The sequence below is a fragment of the Pseudophryne corroboree genome, chromosome 11 (genome assembly GCF_028390025.1).
Source record: "Pseudophryne corroboree isolate aPseCor3 chromosome 11, aPseCor3.hap2, whole genome shotgun sequence".
NCBI classification, from domain to species: domain Eukaryota; kingdom Metazoa; phylum Chordata; class Amphibia; order Anura; family Myobatrachidae; genus Pseudophryne; species Pseudophryne corroboree.
Genome location: NC_086454.1, coordinates 290,551,933 through 290,578,002, shown reverse-complemented (window position 1 = coordinate 290,578,002; position 26,070 = coordinate 290,551,933). Strand labels below are relative to the sequence as shown.

At 47.8% G+C, this 26,070-nt stretch overlaps 1 protein-coding gene across 1 annotated transcript in view; it reads right to left on the bottom strand.

Moving 5' to 3' along the window:
- AMFR (autocrine motility factor receptor) overlaps window positions 1-26,070 on the bottom strand; it is a 138,058-nt gene that overhangs the window by 24,517 nt on the left and 87,471 nt on the right. The gene's annotated exons all lie outside the window — the stretch shown is intronic.

Below are 26,070 nucleotides of genomic sequence, written 5' to 3'. Positions count from 1 at the left end.
CAGCAGCTACTAGCATGTTCAGTGCTGGTGCTGCTGCAGTTCTGATCGGCTGACACGCTCCTTTAGATTTAAACCACATGGGGGAGGGGGTAAACGTGCTCTACCTGGCGCATTGTGTATAACGTGCTCTACCTGGCGCAATGTGTATAACGTGCTCTACCTGGCGCAATGTGTATAATGTGCTCTACCTGGCGCAATGTGAATAACGTGCTCTACCTGGCGCATTGTGTATAATGTGCTCTACCTGGCGCAATGTGTATAACGTGCTCTACCTGGCGCAATGTGTATAATGTGCTCTACCTGGCGCAATGTGTATAACGTGCTCTACCTGGCGCAATGTGTATAACGTGCTCTACCTGGCGCAATGTGTATAATGTGCTCTATCTGGTGCATTGTGTATAACGTGCTCTATCTGGCGCAATGTGTATAACATGCTCTATCTGGCTCAATATGTATAACATGCTCTACCTGGTGCAATGTGTATAATGTGCTCTATCTGGTGCAATGTGTATAACATGCTCTACCTGGTGCAATGTGTATAATGTGCTCTATCTGGTGCAATGTGTATAACGTACTCTATCTGGTGCAATATGTATAACGTGCTCTATCTGGTGCAATATGTATAACATGCTCTACCTGGTGCAATATGTATAACGTGCTCTACCTGGTGCAATGTGTATAATGTGCTCTATTGTATAACGTGCTCTATCTGGCGCAATGTGTATAACATGCTCTATCTGGCTCAATATGTATAACATGCTCTACCTGGTGCAATGTGTATAATGTGCTCTATCTGGTGCAATATGTATAACATGCTCTACCTGGTGCAATGTGTATAATGTGCTCTATCTGGTGCAATGTGTATAACGTACTCTATCTGGTGCAATATGTATAACGTGCTCTATCTGGTGCAATATGTATAACATGCTCTACCTGGTGCAATATGTATAACGTGCTCTACCTGGTGCAATGTGTATAATGTGCTCTATTGTATAACGTGCTCTATCTGGTGCAATATGTATAACGTGCTCTACCTGGTGCAATATGTATAACGTGCTCTACCTGGTGCAATGTGTATAATGTGCTCTATTGTATAACGTGCTCTACTTGGTGCATTGTGTATAACGTGCTCTATCTGGCGCAATGTGTATAACATGCTCTATCTGGCTCAATATGTATAACGTGCTCTATCTGGTGCAATATGTATAACATGCTCTACCTGGTGCAATGTGTATAATGTGCTCTATCTGGTGCAATGTGTATAACGTGCTCTATTGATGCAACATGTATAACGTGCTCTACCTGGCGCAGTGTGTATAGGAGGTCCTACCTGGTGCAATGTGTATAAGCGGCACTACTGTGTGGTGTAATGTGAATTGGCACTATTATGTGGTCACGCCGCTTCCCATGAAGCCACGCCCCTAAATTTTTGCGGCGCGCACTGCCTATGGTCTAGGATGTGGAGCAGCATTTCACTTTCTGCCAAAGGGCACCAAAATGTCTAGTTACAGCTCTGGTGCAGGGTGTCCTGCGTGCTACACAGCCCAGCAGCACTGTCACCCCATCCCCCCACCTTGCAACACATTTTGTAGTGTCCAAATAAGATTAAGATTAATAAGAACCTTTAATCCGATGGAACCCAGAAAAGGACCGGTCGGACCCAATTTTTAAAAGTGAGGGGTCCCTGGGACCCACTTTTTTTGGGGCTCAGCGCGATCACTGAACCAACATGTGGTAAATCCTCCATTTCAACCCCTCCAAAAAATTGGATCCGGCGAGTTGGGGATTTCTATCATACTGTATTGGAGAATCTGGGATCGCAGATTGGTGAATCGGCCCATTGATGTAGGTACCTTCAGGATCAAATTACTCCAAGGCCCATTTTAAAAATAATAGGATTTTAATACCTACCGGTAAATCCTTTTCTCCTAGTCCGTAGAGGATGCTGGGGACTCCAAAAGGACCATGGGGTATAGAAGGGATACGCAGGAGACATGGGCACACTAAAAAGACTTTGACTGGATGTAAACTGGCTCCTCCCTCTATGCCCCTCCTCCAGACCTGTTATAGGAACTGTGCCCAGGGGAGACGAACATTTCGAGGAAAGGATTTTTGTTAAATTAAGGGCGAGAGACATACCAGCTCACACCACAAACACACCGTACAACTGGATCAGCAGGAAAACCAGATAACAGTATGAACAAACAACAGCAACAAGCTGAATATAACTGATACACAAACCTCGTGTAACCGAAAATAACCAGTATCAATACAACTGCAAGGGACAGTCCGCACTGGGATGGCCGCCCAGCATCCTCTACGGACTAGGAGAAAAGGATTTACCGGTAGGTATTAAAATCCTATTTTCTCGTACGTCCTAGAGGATGCTGGGGACTCCAAAAGGACCATGGGGTCTATACCAAAGCTCCAGACCGGGCGCGAAAGTGCGGAGGACTCTGCAGCACCGATTGAGCAAACATGAGGTCCTCCTCAGCCAGGGTATCAAACTTATAGAACCTAGCAAAAGTGTTTGAACCCGACCACGTAGCTGCTCGGCAAAGTTGAAATGCCGAGACCCATCGGGCAGCCGCCCAAGAAGAGCCCACCTCCCTGGTAGAATGGGCCTTTACTGACTTCGGCAACGGCAGCCCAGCCGAAGAATGAGCCTGGTGCAATGAGCCTGGTGCAAATCCAGCGTGCAATAGTCTGCTTGGAAGCAGGATTTCCAATCTTGTTGGAAGCATATAGGACAAACAGAGCCTCTGTTTTCCTAGTAAGAGCAGTTCTGGCGACATAAATTTTCAAAGCTCTTACAACATCAAGAGATTTCGGGACTGCCACGGCATCTGTAGCCACCGGTACCACAATAGGTTGATTTATGTGAAACGAAGAAACCACCTTTGGCAGAAATTGTTGACGAGTCCTCAATTCCGCTCTATCCACATGGAAAATCAAATATGGGCTCTTGTGAGACAAAGCCGCCAATTCGGACACTCGTCTGGCAGACGCCAAAGCCAAAAGCATGACCACTTTCCAAGTGAGAAACTTTAACTCAACCTTACGCAAACGTTCAAACCAGTGAGACATAAGAAACTGCAACACCACTTCAAGATCCCACGGTGCCACGGGTGGCACAAATGTAGGATGGATATGCAGCACTCCTTTCACGAAAGTCTGAACCTCCGGAAGGACGGCCAATTCCTTTTGAAAGAAAATAGATAAAGCCGAAATCTGCACTTTGATGGAACCCAATTTCAAGCCTGCATCCACGCCTGCCTGCAAAAAGTGGAGGAAACTACCCAAGTGAAACTCCTCCGCAGGAGCTGCTTTGGTTTCACACCACGACACATACTTTCTCCAAATACGGTGATAATGTTTTGCCGTGACCTCCTTCCTAGCCTTAAGGAGAGTGGGGATGACCTCCCCGGGAATACCCTTCCGAGCTAGGATCCAGCTTGCAACAGTCTGCTTAGAAGCAGGGGCCCCAATCTTGTCGGGAGCATACAGGATAAACAGAGCCTCTGTTTCCCCAATCCGAGCCGTTCTGGCGACACAAATATTCAAAGCTCTGACTAAATCGAGAGACTTCGAGTCAGACAAGGCTTAAGTAGCCCCAGGCACCACAATAGGCTGGCTCCTATGAAACGCAGAAACCACTTTTGGCAGAAATTGTTGCCGAGTTCTCAATTCCGCTCTATCCACATGGAAGATCAAATAGGGGCTCCTGTGAGACAAAGCAGCAAATTCGTACACCCGCCTTGCGGACGCCAAGGCCAATCGCATGACCACTTTCCAAGTGAGAAACTTTAACTCAACCTCTCGTAAAGGTTCCAACCTGTGTGACATAAGAAACTGCAACACCACGTTAGGGTCACACGGTGCCACTGGGGCACAAATGGAGGTTGGATGTGCAGCACTCCTTTCACGAAAGTCTGAACTTCTGGAAAGGTGGCCAAATCTTTTTGAAAGAAAATTGATAAGTGAAATTCTCCCGTAGGAGCCTTCTTGGATTTACACCAAGACACATACTTCCTCCAAATACGGTGGTAAAGCTTCACCGTAACTCCTTTCCTAGCCTGAAGCAATGTTGGAATGACTTCACCGGAAATACCCTTACGGGCTAGGATATGGCGTTCAACCGTCATGCCGTCAAACGCAGCCGCGGTAAGTCTTGATACACGCCCGGTCCTTGCTGTAACAGGTCCCCTCGTAGATGAAGAGGCCAGGGATCTTCTATGAGAAAGTCTTGAAGATCTGGATACCAAGCCCTCCTTGGCTAGACCGAAACAATGAGGATCGCCTGAACCTTTGATCTTCTTATGTTTATCACCTTTAGAAAGGGTGAAAGTGGAGGGATCACATAGACCGACTGAAACTCCCAAGGTGTCACGAGGGCGTCCACTGCTATAGTTTGAGTGTTCCTTGACCTGGAACAATATCCCTGAAGTTTCTTGTTGAGGCGAGACGCCATCATGTCTAATTGAGAATTTCCCCAAAGACTTGTCACTTCTGTGAAAACTTCTTGATGAATACCCCACTCTCCTGGATGGAGATCGTGTCTGCTGAGGAAGTCTATTTCTCCGTTGTCTACACCCGGAACGAAGACCGCTAATAGAGCATGTACATGCCTTTCCGCCCAGCGGAAAACTTTTGCGGCTTCTGCCATTGTCGCTTTGCTCCTCGTTCCGCCCTAGCGGCTTACTTACGCCACTGCTGTTAAGTTGTCCTACAGAATTAAGACGGGCAGATCGCGAAGAAGATGTTCGTCGTAAATAGCTCTTAATTCAAGAAAGCTTATTGCGGACAAGCTTCCCGGCTTGACCTTTTCCCCTAGAAATTCTTCCCCTGGAAAGACTGCTCCCCAGACTCGGAGACCTGCATCCATGGACACCAGGATCTAATCCTGGATCCCGAATCTTCGTCCCTCTAGGAGGTGAGAACTGTGCAGCCACTCCAGGAGAGATATCCTGGTCCTGGACAATAGGATTATTTTCCGGTGAATGTGCAGGTGAGACCCGGACTACATGTCCAACTGGTCCCGCCAAAACCACTCTGGCATTTGACCCGCTCACCGAATGGCCTCGTAGGCTGTAACCATCTTCTTCATCAACGGAACGTATCGATGGGTTTACACTGTTGCAAAGCTGATCCGACTCTGGATCCTCAGATCTCTTTCCACAGGAAAAAACACGGAACCTCAACCGGTCAGTATCCACTCTGACACCCACCTCCGAACTCTGCGTCGTTGGGAACAACAGTCATTCCCACTGTTGAAAGAACAGTAAGAGAAACAACGATATGCATCGTGTCTTGATCTCGCCTTAATCTGGAGAGCGTCCCATTACTCCTATGAAATGGCAAAGACAATCCTGGATATCCACCCAGGTAGTCCGAATGCGGAGTACCACGCATTGAAACCTCTTAAGTCTTTTTTTTTTTTTTGGAACAGCAGAACAATTCCCTGAACCTGACGCACCTCTGTACGGCGTCACGTACTACCTCTCCTTCCAGAAGGGAAACGGCAAGATTTAATAGAAAAACAGTGAGGGGTAACATTTGTAACTCAGAATGTCCCCCTTCGGATTATACAATCAAGTCACAGGTCCTAGTCAATTCTCGAACTAACGGAAGATTAGTAGACGAGTCCCCACCAGAGTGGGATCCAGCCAGATAGACTCGGCGACCTGTGGCGGACGTGTTAAAAAACAGCAACCGAGATCCGGTTCTGCGGACCAAACAGGGCTGCAGAACTCTTACCTTTTCAGCTTCCACTGTCTGCACAGAAAAGGAAAAAAGAACGGTATCGAACGATTAAAACAACTGCATCCCACCAAAGAATGCGTCCCCAACCGTTGCGAAGGAGTCTAACTCACAAGCTAGACTTACCAGTGGTATCCGCCGAGATTGACTGAACTGAGGCATCCCAGTATCTCTCGGAAACAACCTCAGCAGTTTTCCCTGGCCACACCTTCTGCCGTCACGCGGCAATCGGCTGCAATGTTATAGAATATAAGCAACATAAGCAACCTTACACACACTCTGTAGGGTAATTCTATCGGATGCCTGTCCGAACAGAACACACCCCCATGTTCATGCAGTGCAAATAAGTACAGTAATAAAATATCACTTAGCTTCCTGTGTATGATCCTTTGCGACCGGCTCTGCGTCGACCAGGAGTTGACTGCCACAATGTTCTCTCCGCGTCGGAAAGAGAATAATATTCGGACTCCATGAGAGGATCGAAAACCAACTCATCACGGCCAATCTAGAGCTTAATCAACAGAGCGACCAGCACATGAGAAGAATACCATTATTTCAGCATTCATGGATATACATCATGTAATACACAATAAAACACACATATCCTAACCATGCATATATATATATATATATATATATATATATAACCTATACGCAAGTGGATTGTCCAGACCTGTCAGGTCCCTAGTGACAGTAATGTGTTCTGAATGTGTATGACCATGTACTGACATGCCCCGGATGTGGATCTACCAGGAACGTTATGGTCGACAGAAACTTAGCATATGTCGACAGCAGGGAATAGTAAACAGGTACTGCACCCAGTGACAAGCGTTGGTGATGTGTGTGTGGGAGCATGGAGCACAGCGTTACCGCTGTGCTTTACCTTCCGTCACTGAAGTTCTCTGCCGTCCTGAAGTCTTCTGTTCTTCTAATACTCACCCGACTTCTGGCTTCTGTGAGGGGGTGACGGCGTGGCTCCGGGAACAAGCAGCTAGGCGCACCAAGTGATCGAACCCTCTGGAGCTAATGGTGTCCAGTAGCCGAGAAGCAGAGCCTTGAAACTCACAGAAGTAGGTCTGCTTCTCTCCCCTCACTCCCACGCTGCAGGGAGCCTGTAGCCAGCAGGGCTCCCTGAAAATAAAAAACCTAACATAAAGTCTTTTCCTAGAGAAACTCAGGAGAGCTCCCCTAATGTGCATCCAGTCACTCCTGTCTAACTGAGGTCTGGAGGAGGGGCATAGAGGGAGGAGCCAGTTCACACCCAGTCTTAAGTCTTTTTAGTGTGCCCAAGCTCCTGCGGATCCCGTCTATACCCCATGGTCCTTTTGGAGTCCCCAGCATCCTCTAGGACGTAAGAGAAATAACAATCTTGGAACCCTGAGGGGTCTGAGGGAAGCATACATATACACTTTCAATAAGACTCCTCCCACATATATCTATAAATATATATATAGGTACAAGGCAATAACAGCCTGTTATTTTTTTTACCCAGTAAATACCGTTGATGCCGACAGGGCACCCACAAACAACTGTCTCCCCTAGCGTGTTTACTTTCTTAAGCACACACCAACCTGCTAATACTTAATCTTCCGAATCAAGTACCGTCATGCGCCGGCGAAGCCGACAGCTATCCCCACAGCAGCTTGTGACAAAGCCCTCACATATGTCGACTAACAGATAGTGGGTAAACAAACTGGGAAACACTGAATTTACGTATCACAACACGCCCCTTATAAAACATAATGCTATATGACTCCATATAGCATTAAAAAACACTGTGCCCCCCCCTCCTTCTTACTATACAGCAAGCCTTGGCGGGGACCTGAGGAAAATGCCGCTGACTCCGCTGTGAGGGCTAAGCTCCGCCCCTTCTAGGCGTGCTTAAGCCCGCTCAAAAAGTATATATATATTGAGCTGGGAGAACCTATATACAGGGCATAGCCCCCTGTATATACACATAAATAGAATCGCTGCCCAGGGCGTCCCCCCCTGCGCCCTGCACCCTCGGAAGCCGGTGGTGTGTGGGAACAAAAGGCGCGCAGCGCGATCGCTGCGGCACCCTGGCAGGGTGACATACCCGGTGTCCGGCCAACGAAATATGTCCCCCCGCCAGCGATCTAAGTCAGTATAAGCCGCCCAGGGCGCTCCCCTCCAGCGCCCTGCACCCTGCAAGAGGCGATGGTGTGCGGGAGCAGGGAGCACAGCGCTACCGCTCCCTCCGTTTCGCGGCACACTGGCGTGGTGACCATAGGATACTGGCGGGGTGCTGTAGGATAAACCCTTGATAAACTAGACATAACCCTATTGAAAAAGGGAGGAATTCTGCACCAGCAATTACAGATTAATAGAAAAGTTAACCATAGTAATACCTAACGTATATTTGTACTAGTTGGAGGTGCACCAGAGAGTCAATAGTCATAACGGAAATACAAAGAGAGAGAGAGAAAAAGACTCTTATGTGGTGCCTGCTTATGTAAAGAAAACTATTATAATAAAAATTAACTATAATGCTTAAGGGTAAAATGGATCATTATATCCCTTGCAAGAGAAAGATACTTATTATTAAATAACTTTGTATAATATATCTCAACTACAGAGAGAGAGAAAAATACGATTTTAATTACCTACCAGTAAATCCTTTTCTCGTAGTCCATAAGGGATATTGGGGAGACTTAGTACGATGGGTATAGACGGGGTCCAAAGGAGCCAGTGCACTTTAAATTTCTTCAACTGGGTGTGCTGGCTCCTCCCCTCTATGCCCACTCCCACAGGCTGTTATAGGTAAAACAGTGCCCGAAGGAGAGAGGACATACATGAGAGAAGGAACATAACAACAAAGGGTGGTGAGATTTACACATCAGCACACCACTAACAAAACAACCAGCAACAAAACAGCAACAGCTGAACAGGTAACCATATAAAGAAAACCTGCAGAAAAGTCAACGCACAGAGACGGGCGCTCAATATCCCTTATGGACTACGAGAAAAGGATTAACTGTTAGGTAATTATAATCCTATTTTCTCTAGCATCCATAAGGGATATTGGGGGAAACTAATACGATGGGGACGTCCCAAATCTTCCAGAACGGGCAGGAATGTGTGGAAACGTCTGCAGCACCGCCTGCCCAAACTGGGAATCCTCTTTGGCCAGGGTATCAAGCCTGTAGAACTTTACAAAAGTGTTCTTCCTCAACCAGGTAGCAGCTCGGCATAGTTGCAAGGCCGAGACTCCACGGACAGCCGCCCAAGAAGAACCCACCGATCTAGTAGAGTGGGCCTTCAGAGACTTAGGAACAGGTAAGGCTGCCGACACATAGGCCTGTTGGATAGCAAGTCAAAGCCAACGAGCAATGGACTGCTTCGAAGCAGGGAAACCAAATTTCTGCGCATCATATAGCTCTAACAGGGAATCAGTCTTTCTGATTCGAGCCGTTCTCTTGACATAGATCTTCAAGGCTCGCACCGCATCCAATGCCTTCGGAGGAGCAGAAGAGCCAGAACTGGACGGAACCACAATAGGCTGATTCAATGGAACGCACAGACAACCTTTGGCAAGAACTGCTGCCTATTCTTGAGCTCCGCTATGTCCTCATAAAAGTAGGGGCTTTTACATGATAAGGCCCCCAATTCTGAGACACGCCTATCAGAAGCCAGGGCCAACAACATCACCGTCTTCCACGTGAGGTACTTGTCTTCTACCGGACGACAGAGGTTCAAACTAGGAGGACTGTAGAAAGTCCAACACTACATTCAAGTCCCAGGGTGCCGTGGGTGGCACAAAAGGAGGTTGAATGTGAAGCACCCCTTGCAAGAAGGTCTGAACTTCTGGCAATACTGTCAATTTCTTCTGGAAGAAAATGGAGAGAGCTGAAATCTGGACCTTAATGGAACCCAGACGTAAACCCTTATCCACACCAGCCTGCTGGAAACGAAGGAACCATCCCAAGTGAAACTCTTCAGGCGGATACGTGCGGTCCTCGCACAAAGAGACATATCTCCTCCCGATAGGATGGTAATGTTTTGACGTCACAGGTTTCCTGGCCTAAACCATGGTAGCAATAACCTTTTTGGAAAGGCCTTTGTGAGCTAGAATGTTCCGCTCAACCTACATGCCATCAAACGAAGCCGCCGTAAGTCCGGGTAGACGAACAGCCCTTGTTGAAGAAGATCTTTTCTCAGTGGCAGAGGCCAAGGCTCTTCGACGGACATGTCCAGAAGAGTCACGTTCCAAGCCCTCCGAGGGCAATCCAGGGGAATCAGAATTGCCTGGACTTTTTGATTCCTGACTTGCTTGAGCACCCTTGGTAGCAATGGAATCGGAGTAAACAGGAAGACCAGCCAGTAAGGCCACGGCGATGTCAGGGTATCCACTGCCCTCGCCTGAGGGTCCCTGGTTCGTGAGCAATACCAACGAAGCTTCTTGTTGAGTTGAGAGGCCATCATGTTTATTTGTGGGCAACCCCACCAGTCGATGATCTGCTGAAACATCTGATGGTGAAGCCCCCACTTTCCCGGGTGGAGATCGTGATGACTCAGGAAGTCCGCTTCCCAGTTGTCCACCACCGGAATGAATATTGCAGACAGTGCTCTTGCATGTCTTTCTGCCCAGAGGAGTATCTTTGACACCTCTCGCTGCAGGCCCTGCTTTTTGTCCCCACTTGTCGACTGATGTACGCCCGCCACTGCTGTGGCGTTGTCCAACTGTACCTGGATTGCGTGATCCCTGAGCAGAGGAGAGGTCTGAAGTAGATAGCCCGAAGTTCCAGAATGTTGATCGGAAGGGAGGCTTCGTGGGCTGACCACCTGCCCTGGAACTGAGCCCCCTGAGTGACAGCTCCCCATCATCTCAAACTCGAATCCGTCGTAAGGAGGATCCAATTCTGAATTCCGAAACTTCGGCCCTCCAGTAAGTTAGAGGACTGCAGCCACAACAGGAGAAAAACCCTGTCCTGTGGCGACAGCTGAATTATCCGGCGCATCTAAAGATGTGATCCACTTGCTCAGGAGATCCAATTGAAAAGTCCTGGCATGCAACCGTCCATACTGGATCGCCTCGTACGAGGCAACCATTTTCCCCAGCAATCTTACGCAAAGATGGATGGATATCCGAGGAGGCCGGAGAACCGTGCGGAAAATCTCCTTAAGTGTTCTCGCCTTGTCCTCTGGAAGGAACACTTTTTGGGTCACAGTATCCAGTAACATCCCCAGGAACAGAAGCCTCTGAGTGGGCTCCAGGTGGGACTTCTGTAAATTGAGGATCCACCCATGGTGTAACAGAAGCCGGATAGTGCGTTCTATATGGAGCAATAAAAGCTCCCTGGATCTTGGTTTGATCCGTAGACCTTCCAGATAAGGGACAACATTGACCCCTGGACCCTGAGTTGTAACATCATCTCCGCCATCACCTTCATGAACACCCTCGGAGCTGTGGACAGGCCGAAGGGTAGTGCCTGGAACTGGTAATGATCATTCAGCAGGGAAAACCTCAGGTAAGCCTGATGAGGTGGCCAAATCGGGATATGGAGATTGGCGTCTTTGATATCCAGGGAGACCATGAACTACCATTCTTCCAGGCTCACAATCACTGCTCGCAAGGATTCAATCTTGAACTTGAAAACCTTTAGGCAAGGGTTGAAGGATTTTAGATTCAAAATGGGCCTTACTGAACGATCCGGTTCGGTACCACGAACAGGTTGGAGTAGTAACCCCGTCCCTGTTGTTGCAGCGACACTGGAACAATGACTTGGAATTGTTCCAATTTTAGGATGGCCTGTTGCAGCGTAACATGCGTATCCTCCAAAGCTGGCAAGTTTGATCTAAAAAATCGTTAGGGAGGAACACTGTTGAACTTAAGCTTGTGGCCCTGAGAAATGAGGTCCTTGACCCAGGCATCCAGGCAGGAACTTTCCCAGATGTGGCTGAAGTGACGCAGCCGAGCTCCCACCTCGAGATCTCCTCGCAGTGGGTGAGCACCGTCATGCTGAGGCCTTAGTGGAAGCAGTACCGGTGCTCTCCTAAGAACTGGCGATCGCTGGTTTTCTTGTCTCGCCTCTAGCCGCGTTGGAGGCACCCTGCAATGGCGCCGGAGCGTCTGTAGTTTTTATACTGGCAAAAGTCTCCCCATGAGTAGAAAACATCACACAAGTGCTAGTTTTACCCACCGCTGCCAGTGTACGCAGGGGGGCTGTAGCGGGTCCCCCCAGGAGGGTCCTGTATGCCGTCCCAGCTTTCTGTCGCACCATGAACTGGGGGACCCACCTAGCGGGGCCCCCGGTTTGTACTCACCACTGATGTTACCTTCAGGCTAATGTTAGTGGTGAGCAGCGTGCTGCGATTGTGACCGCAAAGGCACACTGCCCCGCTGTACAACAACCTCTCAAGTCGGTGGTCCTGCAGCGTGGAAGCGGCTTTGATACCTCACAAGGTCGGTGTCCGTTTCCCGAACAGCATACCAAAAATAACAAAGACTGAAAAAGAAACTGAAGAAAAACTATGGAGCTTGCAGAGTGTGTATCCTCTCCTGAGGGCACTTTTTCTAAACTTCCTGTGGGAGGGGGCATAGAGGGGAGGAGCCAGCACACCCAGTTGAAGAAATTTAAAGTGCACCGGCTGCTTTGGACTCCGTCTATACCCATTGTACTAAGTCTCCCCAATATCCCTTATGGATGCTAGAGAAAATTGTATAATCTGCAGGATAGCTACTATTGTTTTTATGAACTGGTGGATTTTTAGTGGTCAGGGAACTGACCTACATACACAATCCCACTGTGAGGAATGCGATTTCATTAAATAATACATATACACCCACACACACAAGTACCATTTGACAACACCACCATCTCCCCTGTTCCCCAACTCCGGTGCTTGGGCGTCACTTGACTCCTCCCTCTCCTTTGCACCCCACATCCAAGCTCTGGCACAATCCTGTCGGTTCCTGCTACGCAACATTGGTCGCATCAGCCCATTTCTCTCCCAGAGTGCAACTAAACTTATCCACTCACTGGTCATCTCACGACTCGACTACTGCAATGTTCTCCTCACTGGCCTCGCTTGCTCCCCTCCAATCTGTCCTGAACTCCGCAGCTAAGCTTATCTTCCTCTCCCGCCGCTCCACATCTGCCACTTCCCTTCGACAAAATCTACACTGGCTCCCATTCCCCTACAGAATTCTCTTCAAAACTCCTCACCCTCACATACAAGGCCATCTCTAATTCCACTGCTCACCTACATCTCCAACCTCCTCTCCCTTCATACTCCCTCCCGCCCCCTACGGTCTACCAATGACCGCCTGCTCTCTACCGCCCTGGTCACTGCTTCCCATGCTCAAGTTCAAGACTAGGCCCGTGCTGCACCCCTTCAGTTGAACGCACTCTCCCGCTCCATTAGACTCTCCCCGACCTTGCCAAGCTTCAAACGGGCACTAAAAACCCACCTATTCATCAAAGCATACCCTCCCGACGCATAACCTAGTCACGAGGCCGCTCCTCCATCCCCCTGCCTTGAACATCTTTGCTTTGCTTACATACTGCCATCAGGCAACCTCCCGCTTGCTTGCACCTCATGTCATCTGTCTGTTGACCCTTCCCACTAGAGTGTTAGCTCTTCAGAGCAGCGCCCTCTTTCCTCTTGTTATCTAAGCCCTCTTCTCGACACATTTCACTCGCAGCTCTTAACTACTCAGCGACCATCTTTGCCCGCCTTTTCTCCTGCTGGTAAAGACTCATCTCTATCTATGGCCACCAGCCCCTAGTAGTACGATGATCACTCCCTCACTACTTACATCTCAGCTGTATTATGTCTTGAGAATTGTGGTGCTCATTGTTACCTGTACTCTATTTCTGTTATTTATTTACTGTAATGCTAAGTTTTGTCTCCCTGTACTGTCCTTTGTACGACGCTACGAAACACTTGTGGCGCCTTATTAATAAAATGTAATAATAATAATTTAATAGCGTATGTAGGTTGGGGCAGAGTGATCTCATACAATGCAAATAGGACGAACAAGCAGCTTATGCTGATTAAAATGATATGCGGCATGCCTATATTCTGTGTACAACCACGGCTGTATCTGCATACGAAATAGTACATTACAGTGTTTTCCTAGAAAATACTGTAATGTAGCATTTTGTGTGCAGTTACAGACGCACACATAATATAGGCATGCCACATAACATTTTAATCAGCCGAGTCTGGTTTTGCGCCCTATTCGCATAGCGGTGCAAATAGCATTTTTGTAATAAAAAAATTAAAAAAAAGACACCCGACACTAACAGAGTTGCACTGGACCCTTCAGTTCAGTCACGACAGGCATCTCCCGCTGCATGGTGTATTGATGCAAGATGTATAAGGACACATCTGTATGTGCCCATATATATGAAAACTGGTTAGGGGCAAGATTCATAGCAATTTACTCTTTTCTAACCCACTAACTAATAATCGTGCAATTAAATATCACTAATTTGCTGCTAACGAAAAAATAATACACAAAGATACAATGGTAGTTTTGCTATAAAGTTACTAGATTATAATTCCGTGATTACGATATTGATTGTGTTTTATGAGTGCAATAAGATGGAAACAAAAACACTATAGTATGGGTACAGAGATTGATACTACAGGTTGAGTCTCCTTTATCCAAAATGCTTGGGACCAGAAGTATTTTGGGTTTTGGATTTTTCCGTATTTTGGAATAATTGCATACCATAATGAGATATCATGGCGATGGGACCCAAGTCTAAGCACAGAATGCATTTATACACACAGCCTGTAGGTAATTGTAGCCAATATTTTTAATACCTTTGTGTAATAAGCAAAGTGTGTGTACATTCACACAATTCATTTATGTTTCATATACACCTTATACACACAGCCTGAAGGTCATTTAATACAATATTTTTAATAAATTTGTTTATTAAACAAAGTTTGTGTACATTGAGCCATCAGAAAACAAAGTTTTCATTATTTCAGTCTCCCTAAAAAAAAATCTGTATTTCGGAATATTTGGATATGGGATACTCAACCTGTATATGCAAAATACACCCAATTTGGGAAACCTGACAGTCACAACTATCTCAGAAACAGCATGCGTTCAAGGAGAGAGTCAATTTTTTTACATTTCTACCACTATCTCAACAGTGGATGATGCACCTGTTAAATTACAACAATTTCACTTGTATACATCATCTCCTATTTATGTACCTTAATTATACATTAGTCATTACCTCTAATTAAAGAGATTTGTGAAGTACACGTGTCAGACAGCCAAGCTTAATATATTGCATAATCCATATGCATTTGCATCTAGCATGTAACCAGGACATATAAAACTGCTAGTGATAGTTTCCAACATACACGGTCGAGCTATAATATCATGACCACCAGCTAACAGCCAATGTAATCGCCGTGTGCAGCACGGACAGCAGCTAGACTGGCTGAACTGACGTTTTAGACACAAGTCTGGTAGCCCCCAGGTTCATTTGGACAGTGAGCTACTCCACTGTAGCGTATCAGTCAGCCCTCACTCACTTTTGCAGCAGACGTTCACCTCTGACATCAATGGCACATGGTGCTCCGCAATTTCAGTTATTCGTAATGGTGCCATTTGTCCAGTGAAGATACACCTTCACCACAGCAGCACACGAACAGTTCACAAACTGTGCTGTTTCAGAAATACTGCCACTCTTGGCCCGAAAGCCTCCAAATGTAGGTGGTCACAGTAATGTGACTCAACGGTGTATAAAATTCATAATATTCACCTTTTAACACAGTAATAGGATCTATGATTTTTAGTAGCATCTGGGTTGAAACATAGCCTCCTCTTACACGCTGTGGAGGTTAACAGCAAAAGTAACCATGGTAAAGAAATAATAGTAGAAATCAAGGTTATGCAGACAGGCAGTATCAATCTTTTGCAAGGGATAAACTAAACATAGATCCAATGTTTTTGCCCGAGCTTCAAAATGCTATGGTATCTCTTTAAGTTCAGTGGGCCAATCGTCCTGTGCAAGTCACCAACTAGGGATCATTCAAAAAAAGCCCCAGACCATCACGCTTCCTACACCATTTTTGGCAGATGTTGTCACACAGAGGAACCATCCTTTTACCTTCTTGACAGTGTGCAAAATCCCTGCAGGATGAACCAAAGCTTTAAACGTTTGACTCATTGGTCCTCAACCTTATTCCAGTCTTCAGTAGTCCATTGGAAGGGCACCATGGCTCAAGGAAAGACTCTTATTCTGCCATCTTAGCAATGCCTATCTTGCTGCCATTCAACCGGTCAAAACTGAAGTCTTCACAACTGAAACGCTCACATTACGCTCTATTACGCAAACGCTCACAAACTTGTCTTCAGATTCTGTTGTGGCTTTGGGTGTGCCAACAAACCTAAATCCTCCAACAAGTGACTACTACATTTTACAAAGTAAAATACTGACATTAACAAATTCCATAGAAAACTAAAACCTCACAATGCTACAAAGAAGAATATATGATAGAAGGTGATGAAGCTTTGCAGATACTAAGAAAAAAAATTAGGATTTTAATACCTACCAGTAAAACCTTTTCTCGTAGTCCATAAGGAATATTTGGGGAAACTAGTATGATGGGGTATAGACAGGCTCCAAAGGAGCCAGTGCACTTTAAATTTCTTCAACTGGGTGTGCTTGCTCCTCCCACAGCCAGTTATAGGTAAAAACCGTGCCCAAAGGAGAAAGGACATATATGAGAGAAGGAACATGATAACCGAAAGGGTGGTGAGATTTACACACCAGCACACCACTAACTTACAACAACCAGCTACGGCTGGTAACAACAACAGCAACAGCTGAACAGGTAACTATAGAACATGAACCTGCAGAAAAGTCCACGCACTGAGGCGGGCGCCCAATACCCCTTATGGACTACGAGAAAAGGATTTACCGGTAGGTATTAAAATCCTATTTTCTCTAGCATACATAAGGGATATTGGGGGAAACTAATACGATGGGGACGTCCCAAAGCTTCCAGGAACGGGCGGAGACTGCTGCAGCACCGCCTGCCCAAACTGGGTATCTTCTTTGGCCAGGGTATCAAATTTGTAGAACTTCACAAAAGTGTTCTTCCCCGACGAGGTAGCAGCTCGGCATAGTTGCAAGGCTGAGACTCCACGGGCAGCCGCCCAGGAAGAGCCCACTGATCTAGTAGAGGGGGCTTTCAGAGACTTAGGAACAGGTAAGGCTGCCGACACATAGGCCTGTTGGATAGTAAGCCCAATCCAACAAGCAATGGACTGCTTTGAAGCAGGGCAATCCTTCTTCTGCGCATCATAGAGCACGAACAAGGAATCTGTCTTTCTGACCCGAACTGTACACTTGACATAGATCTTCAAGGCATGCACAGCATCCAATGCCTCCGGAGGAGCAGAAGCGTCAGAACTGGACGGAACCACAATAGCTTGATTCAGATTAAACGCGGAGACAACCTTTGGCAGAAACTGCTATTTAGTCCGGAGCTCTGCTCTGTCCTTGTAAAAGACCAAGTAGGGACTTTTACGGTATCCGGACTCCAGGTCGACAGCACAAAGGTCGACACCTTAGGTCGACGCCAATTGGTCAACACACCTTAGGTCGACATGGACAAAAGGTCGACATGGAAAAGGGTCGACATGAGTTTTTCACGATTTTTTTCTTTTTTTGAACCTTTTCATACTTAACGATCCACGTGGACTACGATTGGAACGGTAAAGTGTGCCGAGTGAAGCGGTAGCGGAGCGAAGGCACCATGCCCGAAGCATGGCGAGCGAAGCGAGCCATGCGAGGGGACGCGGTGCACTAATTGGGGTTCCCGGTCACTCTACGAAGAAAACGACACCCAAAAAAATAAGCATTTACTCACCGGTAATTCTATTTCTCGTAGTCCGTAGTGGATGCTGGGAACTCCGTAAGGACCATGGGGAATAGCGGCTCCGCAGCAGTCTGGGCACAACTAAAAGAAAGCTTTTAGACTACCTGGTGTGCACTGGCTCCTCCCACTATGACCCTCCTCCAAGCCTCAGTTAGGATACTGTGCCCGGAAGAGCTGACACAATAAGGAAGGATTTTGAATCCCGGGTAAGACTCATACCAGCCACACCAATCACACCGTATAACTCGTGATACCATATCCAGTTAACAGTATGAAACATAACTGAGCCTCTCAACAGATGGCTCATAACAATAACCCTTTAGTGAACAATAACTATGTACAAGTATTGCAGACAATCCGCACTTGGGACGGGCGCCCAGCATCCACTACGGACTACGAGAAATAGAATTACCGGTGAGTAAATTCTTATTTTCTCTGACGTCCTAGTGGATGCTGGGAACTCTATAAGGACCATGGGGATTATACCAAAGCTCCCAAACGGGCGGGAGAGTGCGGATGACTCTGCAGCACCGAATGAGAGAACTCAAGGTCCTCCTCAGCCAGGGTATCAAATTTGTAGAATTTTGCAAACGTGTTTGCCCCTGACCAAGTAGCAGCTCGGCACAGTTGTAAAGCCGAGACCCCTCGGGCAGCCGCCCAAGATGAGCCCACCTTCCTTGTAGAATGGGCTTTAACTGATTTAGGATGCGGCAGTCCAGCCGCAGAATGCGCCAGCTGAATTGTGCTACAAATCCAGCGAGCAATAGTCTGCTTAGAAGCAGGAGCACCCAGTTTGTTGGGTGCATACAGGATAAATAGCGAGTCAGTTTTCCTGACTCCAGCCGTCCTGGAAACATACATTTTCAAGGCCCTGACTACGTCCAGTAACTTGGAATCCTCCAAGTCGCTAGTAGCCGTAGGCACTACAATAGGTTGGTTCAAATGAAAGCAGATACCACCTTAGGGAGAAACTGGGGACGAGTCCTCAATTCTGCCCTATCCATATGGAAAATCAGATAAGGGCTTTTAAATGACAAAGCCGACAATTCTGATACACGCCTGGCCGAAGCCAAGGCCAATAACATGACCACTTTCCACGTGAGATATTTTAGATCCACGGTCTTTAGTGGCTCAAACCAATGTGATTTTAGGAAATTCAACACCACGTTGAGATCCCAGGGTGCCACTGGAGGCACAAAAGGGGGCTGAATATGCAGCACTCATTTTACAAATGTCTGAACTTCAGGTAGTGAAGCTAGTTCTTTTTGGAAGAAAATCGACAGAGCCGATATCTGTACCTTAATGGAGCCTAATTTTAGGCCCATAGTCACTCCTGCCTGTAGGAAGTGCAGAAATCGACCCAGCTGAAATTCCTCTGTTGGGGCCTTATTGGCCTCAAACCAAGCAACATATTTCCGCCATATACGGTGATAATGTTTTACAGTTACATCTTTCCTGGCTTTAATCAGCGTAGGAATGACATCCTCCGGAATGCCCTTTTCCTTTAGGATCCGGCGTTCAACCGCCATGCCGTCAAACCCAGCCGCGGTAAGTCTTGGAACAGACAGGGCCCCTGCTGCAGCAGGTCCTGTCTGAGCGGCAGAGGCCATGGGTCCTCTGAGATCATCTCTTGAAGTTCCGGGTACCAAGCTCTTCTTGGCCAATCCGGAACCACAAGTATTGTCCTTACTCCTCGTTTTCTTATTATTCTCAGTACCTTTGGTATGAGAGGCAGAGGAGGGAACACAAACTGACTGGTACACCCACGGTGTCACTAGAGCGTCCACCGCTATCGCCTGAGGGTCCCTTGACCTGGCGCAATATCTCTCTAGTTTTTTGTTTAGGCGGGACGCCATCATGTCCACCTGTGGCCGTTCCCAACGATTTACAATCAGTGTGAAGACTTCTGGATGAAGTCCCCACTCTCCCAGGTGGAGGTCGTGTCTGCTGAGGAAGTCTGCTTCCCAGTTGTCCACTCCCGGAATGAACACTCTTGACAGTGCTAGCACGTGATTTTCCGCCCATCGGAGAATCCTTGTGGCTTCTGCCATTGCCGTCCTGCTTCTTGTGCCGCCCTGTCGGTTTACATGGGCGACCGCCGTGATGTTGTCTGACTGGATCAGTACCGGCTGGTGTAGAAGCAGGGGTTTTGCCTGACTTAGGGCATTGTAAATGGCCCTTAGTTCCAGAATATTTATGTGTAGGGAAGTCTCCTGACTCGACCATAGTCCTTGGAAGTTTCTTCCCTGTGTGACTGCCCCCCAGCCTCGAAGGCTGGCATCCGTGGTCACCAGGACCCAGTCCTGTATGTCGAATCTGCGGCCCTCTAGGAGATGAGCACTCTGCAGCCACCACAGCAGAGACACCCTGGTTCTTGGAGACAGGGTTATTAGCCGATGCATCTGAAGATGCGATCCGGACCATTGGTCCAACAAGTCCCACTGAAAGATTCTGGCATGGAACCTGCCGAAAGGAATTGCTTCGTAAGAAGCCACCATCTTTCCCAGGACTCGCGTGCAGTGATGCACCGACACCTGTTTCGGTTTCAGGAGGTCTCTGACTAGAGATGACAGCTCCTTGGCTTTCTCCTCCGGGAGAAACACTTTTTTCTGGACTGTGTCCAGAATCATTCCCAGGAACAGTAGATGTGTCGTCGGAACCAGCTGTGACTTTGGAATATTCAGAATCCAACCGTGCTGGTGTAGCACCTCCTGAGATAGTGCTACTCGTACCAACAACTGCTCCCTGGATCTCGCCTTTTTTAGGAGATCGTCCAAGTACGGGATAATTAAAACTCCCTTTTTTCAAAGGAGTATCATCATTTCCGCCATTACCTTGGTAAACACCCTCGGTGCCGTGGACAGTCCAAACGGCAGCGTCTGGAATTGGTAATGGCAATTTTGTACCGCAAATCTGAGGTACTCCTGGTGAGGATGATAAATGGGGACATGCAGGTAAGCATCCTTGATGTCCAGGGATACCATGCAATCCCCCTCGTCCAGGCTTGCAATAACCGCCCTGAGCGATTCCATCTTAACTTGAATTTTTTTATGTATGTGTTCAAGGATTTCAAATTTAAAATGGGTCTCACCGAACCGTCCGGTTTCGGTACCACAAACAGTGTGGAATAGTAACCCCGTCCTTGTTGAAGTAGGGGCACCTTGACTATCACCTGCTGGGAATACAGCTTGTGAATTGCCTCTAGCACAGCCTCCCTGCCTGAGGGAGTTGTTGGCAAGGCAGATTTGAGGAAACGGCGGGGGGGAGACGCCTCGAATTCCAGCTTGTACCCCTGAGATACTACTTGCAAGATCCAGGGATCCACCTGTGAGCGGGCCCACTGATCGCTGAAACTTTTGAGGCGGCCCCCCACCGTACCTGGCTCCGCCTGTGGAGTCCCACCGTCATGCGGTGGACTTGGAAGAAGCGGGGGAGGACTTTTGCTCCTGGGAACCTGCTGTTTGTTGCAGCCTTTTTCCCCTACCTATGCCTCTGGACAGAAAGAACCCGCCTTTTCCTCGCCTGTTTTTCTGGGTCCGAAAGGACTGTACCTGATAAAACGGCGCTTTTTTAGGCTGTGAGGGAACATGGGGTAAAAATGCTGACTTCCCAGCTGTCGCTGTGGAAACTAGGTCCGAGAGACCATCCCCGAATAACTCCTCACCCTTATAAGGCAAAACTTCCATGTGCCTTTTGGAATCTGCATCCCCTGTCCACTGCCGAGTCCATAAGCCTCTCCTAGCAGAAATGGACAATGCACTTATTTTAGATGCCAGCCGGCAGATCTCCCTCTGTGCATCTCTCATGTATAAGACTGAGTCTTTTATATGCTCTATGGTTAGCAGAATAGTGTCCCTGTCTAGGGTGTCAATATTTTCTGACAGGGAATCTGACCATGCAGCGGCAGCACTGCACATCCATGCTGACGCAATAGCTGGTCTAAGTATAATGCCTGAGTGTGTATATACAGACTTCAGGATCGCCTCCTGCTTTCTATCCACAGGCTCCTTCAGGGCGGCCGTATCCGGAGACGGAAGTGCCACCTTTTTAGACAAACGTGTGAGCGCTTTATCCACCCTAGGAGGTGTTTCCCAACGTGCCCTATCCTCTGGCGGGAAAGGGAACGCCATTAGTAATTTTTTAGAGATTACCAATCTTTTATCGGGGAAAGCCCACGCTTCTTCACACACTTCATTTAATTCTTCAGATGGGGGAAAAACTACGGGTAGTTTTTTCTCCCCAAACATAATACCCTTTTTAGTGGTACCTGGGTTTATATCCGAAATGTGTAACACCTCTTTCATTGCCTCAATAATGCAACGAATGGCCCTAGTGGACATTAGATTAGACTCATCGTCGTCGACACTGGTATCAGTATCCGTGTCGACATCTGCGTCTGCCATCTGAGGTAGCAGGCGTTTTAGAGCCCCTGATGGCCTTTGAGACACCTGGGCAGGCACGAGCTGAGAAACCGGCTGTCCCGCATTTGGCATGTCGTCAAATTTTTTGTGTAAGGAGTCGACACTTGCACGTAATTCCTTCCATAAAACCATCCACTCAGGTGTCTGCCCCGCAGGGGGTGACATCACTTCTATAGGCATCTGCTCCGCCTCCACATAATTTTCCTCATCAAACATGTCGACACAGCCGTACCGACACACCGCACACACACCGGGAATGCTCTAACAGAGGACAGGACCCCACAAAAGCCCCTTGGGGAGACAGAGAGAGAGTATGCCAGCACACACCAGAGCGCTATATAATGCAGGGACTAACTGAATTATGTCCCCTATAGCTGCTATAATATTTACTGCGCCTAAATTTAGTGCCCCCCCTCTCTTTTTTACCCTTTTCTGTAGTGTAGACTGCAGGGGAGAGCCAGGGAGCTTCCTTCCAGCGGAGCTGTGAGGGAGAAATGGCGCCAGTGTGCTGAGGGAGATAGCTCCGCCCCTTTTTCGCTGACTTTTCTCCCGCTTTTTTAAGGATTCTGGCAGGGGTAATTATCACATATATAGCCTCTGGGGCTATATATTGTGATTGTTTTGCCAGCCAAGGTGTTTTTATTGCTGCTCAGGGCGCCCCCCCCCCAGCGCCCGGCACCCTCAGTGACCGGAGTGTGAAGTGTGTATGAGGAGCAATGGCGCACAGCTGCAGTGCTGTGCGCTACCTTGGTGAAGACAGAAGTCTTCATGCCGCCGATTTTCCGGACTTCTTCTTGCTTCTGGCTCTGTAAGGGGGACGGCGGCGCGGCTCCGGGACCGAACACCAAGGCCAGTTCCATGCGGTCGATCCCTCTGGAGCTAATGGTGTCCAGTAGCCTAAGAAGCCCAAGCTAGCTGCAAGCAGGTACGTTCGCTTCTTCTCCCCTTAGTCCCTCGTTGCAGTGAGCCTGTTGCCAGCAGGTCTCACTGTAAAATAAAAAACCTAAAATATACTTTCTTTCTAAGAGCTCAGGAGAGCCCCTAGTGTGCATCCAGCTCGGCCGGGTACAAAAATCTAACTGAGGCTTGGAGGAGGGTCATAGTGGGAGGAGCCAGTGCACACCAGGTAGTCTAAAAGCTTTCTTTTAGTTGTGCCCAGACTCCTGCGGAGCCGCTATTCCCCATGGTCCTTACGGAGTTCCCAGCATCCACTAGTACGTCAGAGAAACATAAAAAACTCATGTCGACCTTTTTCCATGTCGACCTTGTTCCTGTCGACCTTTTGTCCATGTCGACCTTTTGTCCATGTCGACCTAAGGTGTGTCGACCAATTAGCGTCGACCTAAGGTGTGTCGACCTTTGTGCTGTCGACCCTCAGTCCCAGACCCGACTTTTACACGATAAGGCCCCCAATTCTGAAACACATTGAGCAGAAGCCAGGGCCAGTAACATCACAGTCTTCCACATGAGGTACTTATTTTCTACCGTCATCAGAGGTTCAAACCAGGAGAACTGTGAGAAATGTCAACACTACATCCAAAGCCCAGGGTGCCGTAGGCGGCACAAAGAGAGGTTGAATGTGGAGTACCCCTTGCAAGAAGGTCTGAAATTCTGGCAACAGTGCCAATTTCTTCTGAAAGAAAATGGAGAGAGCTGAAAACTGGACCTTAATGGAACCCAGACGTAAGCCCTTATCCACACCAGTCTGCAGGAAACGTAGGAAACGTCCCAAGTGAAACTCTGCAGGCGGATACGTGCGTTTTTCGCACCAAGGGACATACCTTCTCCAGATATGATGATAGTGTTTTGACGTCACAGGTTTCCTGGCCTGAACCATGGTTGCAATAACCTTCTTGGAAAGGCCCTTGTGAGCTAGGATGTTCCGCTCAACCTCCATGCCTTCAAACGAAGTCGCCGTAAGTCTGGGTAGACAAACGGTCCTTGTTGAAGAAGATCTCTTCTGAGTGGTAGAGGCCAAGGTTTTTCGACGGACATGTGCAGAAGATACGCGTACCACGCCCTCCGAGGCCATTCCGGGGCAATTAGAATTGCCTGGACACCTTGATTCCCGATTTGCTTTAGCACTCTTGGGAGCAATGGGATCGGAGGAAACAGGTAGACAAGCCGAGGCGATGCACGTGCATCCACTGCCCTCGCCTGAGGGTCCCTGGTCCACGAGCAATACCAGGGAAGTTTCTTGTTGAGACGAGAAGCCATCATGTCTATTTGTGGGCAACCCCACAGGTCGATGATCTGCTGAATCACTAGATGGTGGAGCCCCCACTTTCCCGGGTGGAGATCATGACAACTCAGGAAGTCCGCCTCCCAGTTGTCCACACCCGGAATGAAGATTGCCGACAAGGCTCTGGTATTTCTTTCCATCCAGAGGAGTATCTTTGACACCTCTCGCATGCAGGCTCTGCTTTTTGTCCCTCCTTGTCGACTGATATATGCCACCACCGTGGCGTTGTCCGACTGTACCTGGATCGCGTGATCCTTGAGTAGAGGAGAGACTTGAAGTAGAGCATTGTAGATCACCCAAAGTTTCAGAATGTTGATTGGAAGAAGGCTTACGTGGCCTGACCACCTGCACTGGAACTGCGCCCCTTGGGTGACAGCTCCCCATCCTCTTAAGGGCCCTACACACTAGAAGACATGACCAATGTGAAATATGAACAATGTGGACGATGAGCAATTTCCCTTGAACTTCCTAGAGCCCTGACAAACGAAATTGAGTGCACACACTAAGCAATTTTTCAAACAATTTGAAAGACGAAAGATATCTTTGGAATTGGCACCTTTTTTACATATTTTAATTAAGAAAAAAAAATTGTGTTCCCTAATGCACACTGAGTGAAAAATAATACTACATAATAATCAGATAATATAGAGATCTTAGTTGCGTATATCTGCAGATATAGGGTTAAGCCCACAGGCCAATCGGCAAGGCTTCTCAGTCACTGGGGGTCCCTAATACTAGGTATGGGTCCGGGGTGCATGACCCCATCACGTCGGCACAGGTCGGCTACCCCAGGTCGGCACACAGGTGAAAGTTAATAAGAAGCACATAAGTGCTATGTATGTGAAGTGTGATTAAAATAATACAAAAATAGATACAAAGTGATAAATAAAATCATAAGTGTTAATAAAGTGTTAGGGTGTGCCGACCTGAAGCCGCCCAGCCATACAGACATAGGGGCCACCGCACCCCACACCCACCCCATAAATAATTACATATATGTCTGGGTCTGAATGCCCAGTGTAAGGCCACATGATAATGGCTCTAACAGCATCTGAGAGCCGCTTACCTGGAGACAACCTTAACTTCTCCAATGGCACTCTGGAGTCAGCAATCCCTCCTAATGCTGACCCATCCATGCCTCTCTAAATACAATGCACATATATTGGCAAGCTGCTCAATCAGATTGTGATATCACTCAGGTGCTAAAAGGGAGGGGTAATTCTGTGTAAGAAAAAAACTATTTGTGTTCCCTAATGCACACTGAGTGAAAAATAATACTACATAATAATCAGATAATATGGAGATCTTAGTTGCGTATATCTGCAGATATAGGGTTAAGCCCCCAGGCCAATCGGCAAGGCTTCTCAGTCACTGGGGGTCCCTAATATTAGGTATGGGTCCGACCGACATAGGGAGGGAGCCGCTGCCGGGGAGGTGAGCAATGTCACATTGTGGACATCGCTCATTGCGGCTCTGTACACACATGCCGTGATAAGCGATGTCACAAGTGACATTGCTCACATTCAGCAGGCAGCACGGCCAACCGCCGACCTCCAATCAACGAGCGCGTGTGCGTAAATCGTTGATTGGAGGGCCATACACACTAGACGATGTGAACGATATATCGTTCACAATCGTCATTATCTTTCAAAAATATCTTCCAGTGTGTATGGCCCTTTAGACTCACATCTGTCGTGAGGAGGGTCCAATTCTGGTTCCCCAAACTCCTGCCTTCCAGGAGATTGGAGGACTGTAGCCACTACAGGA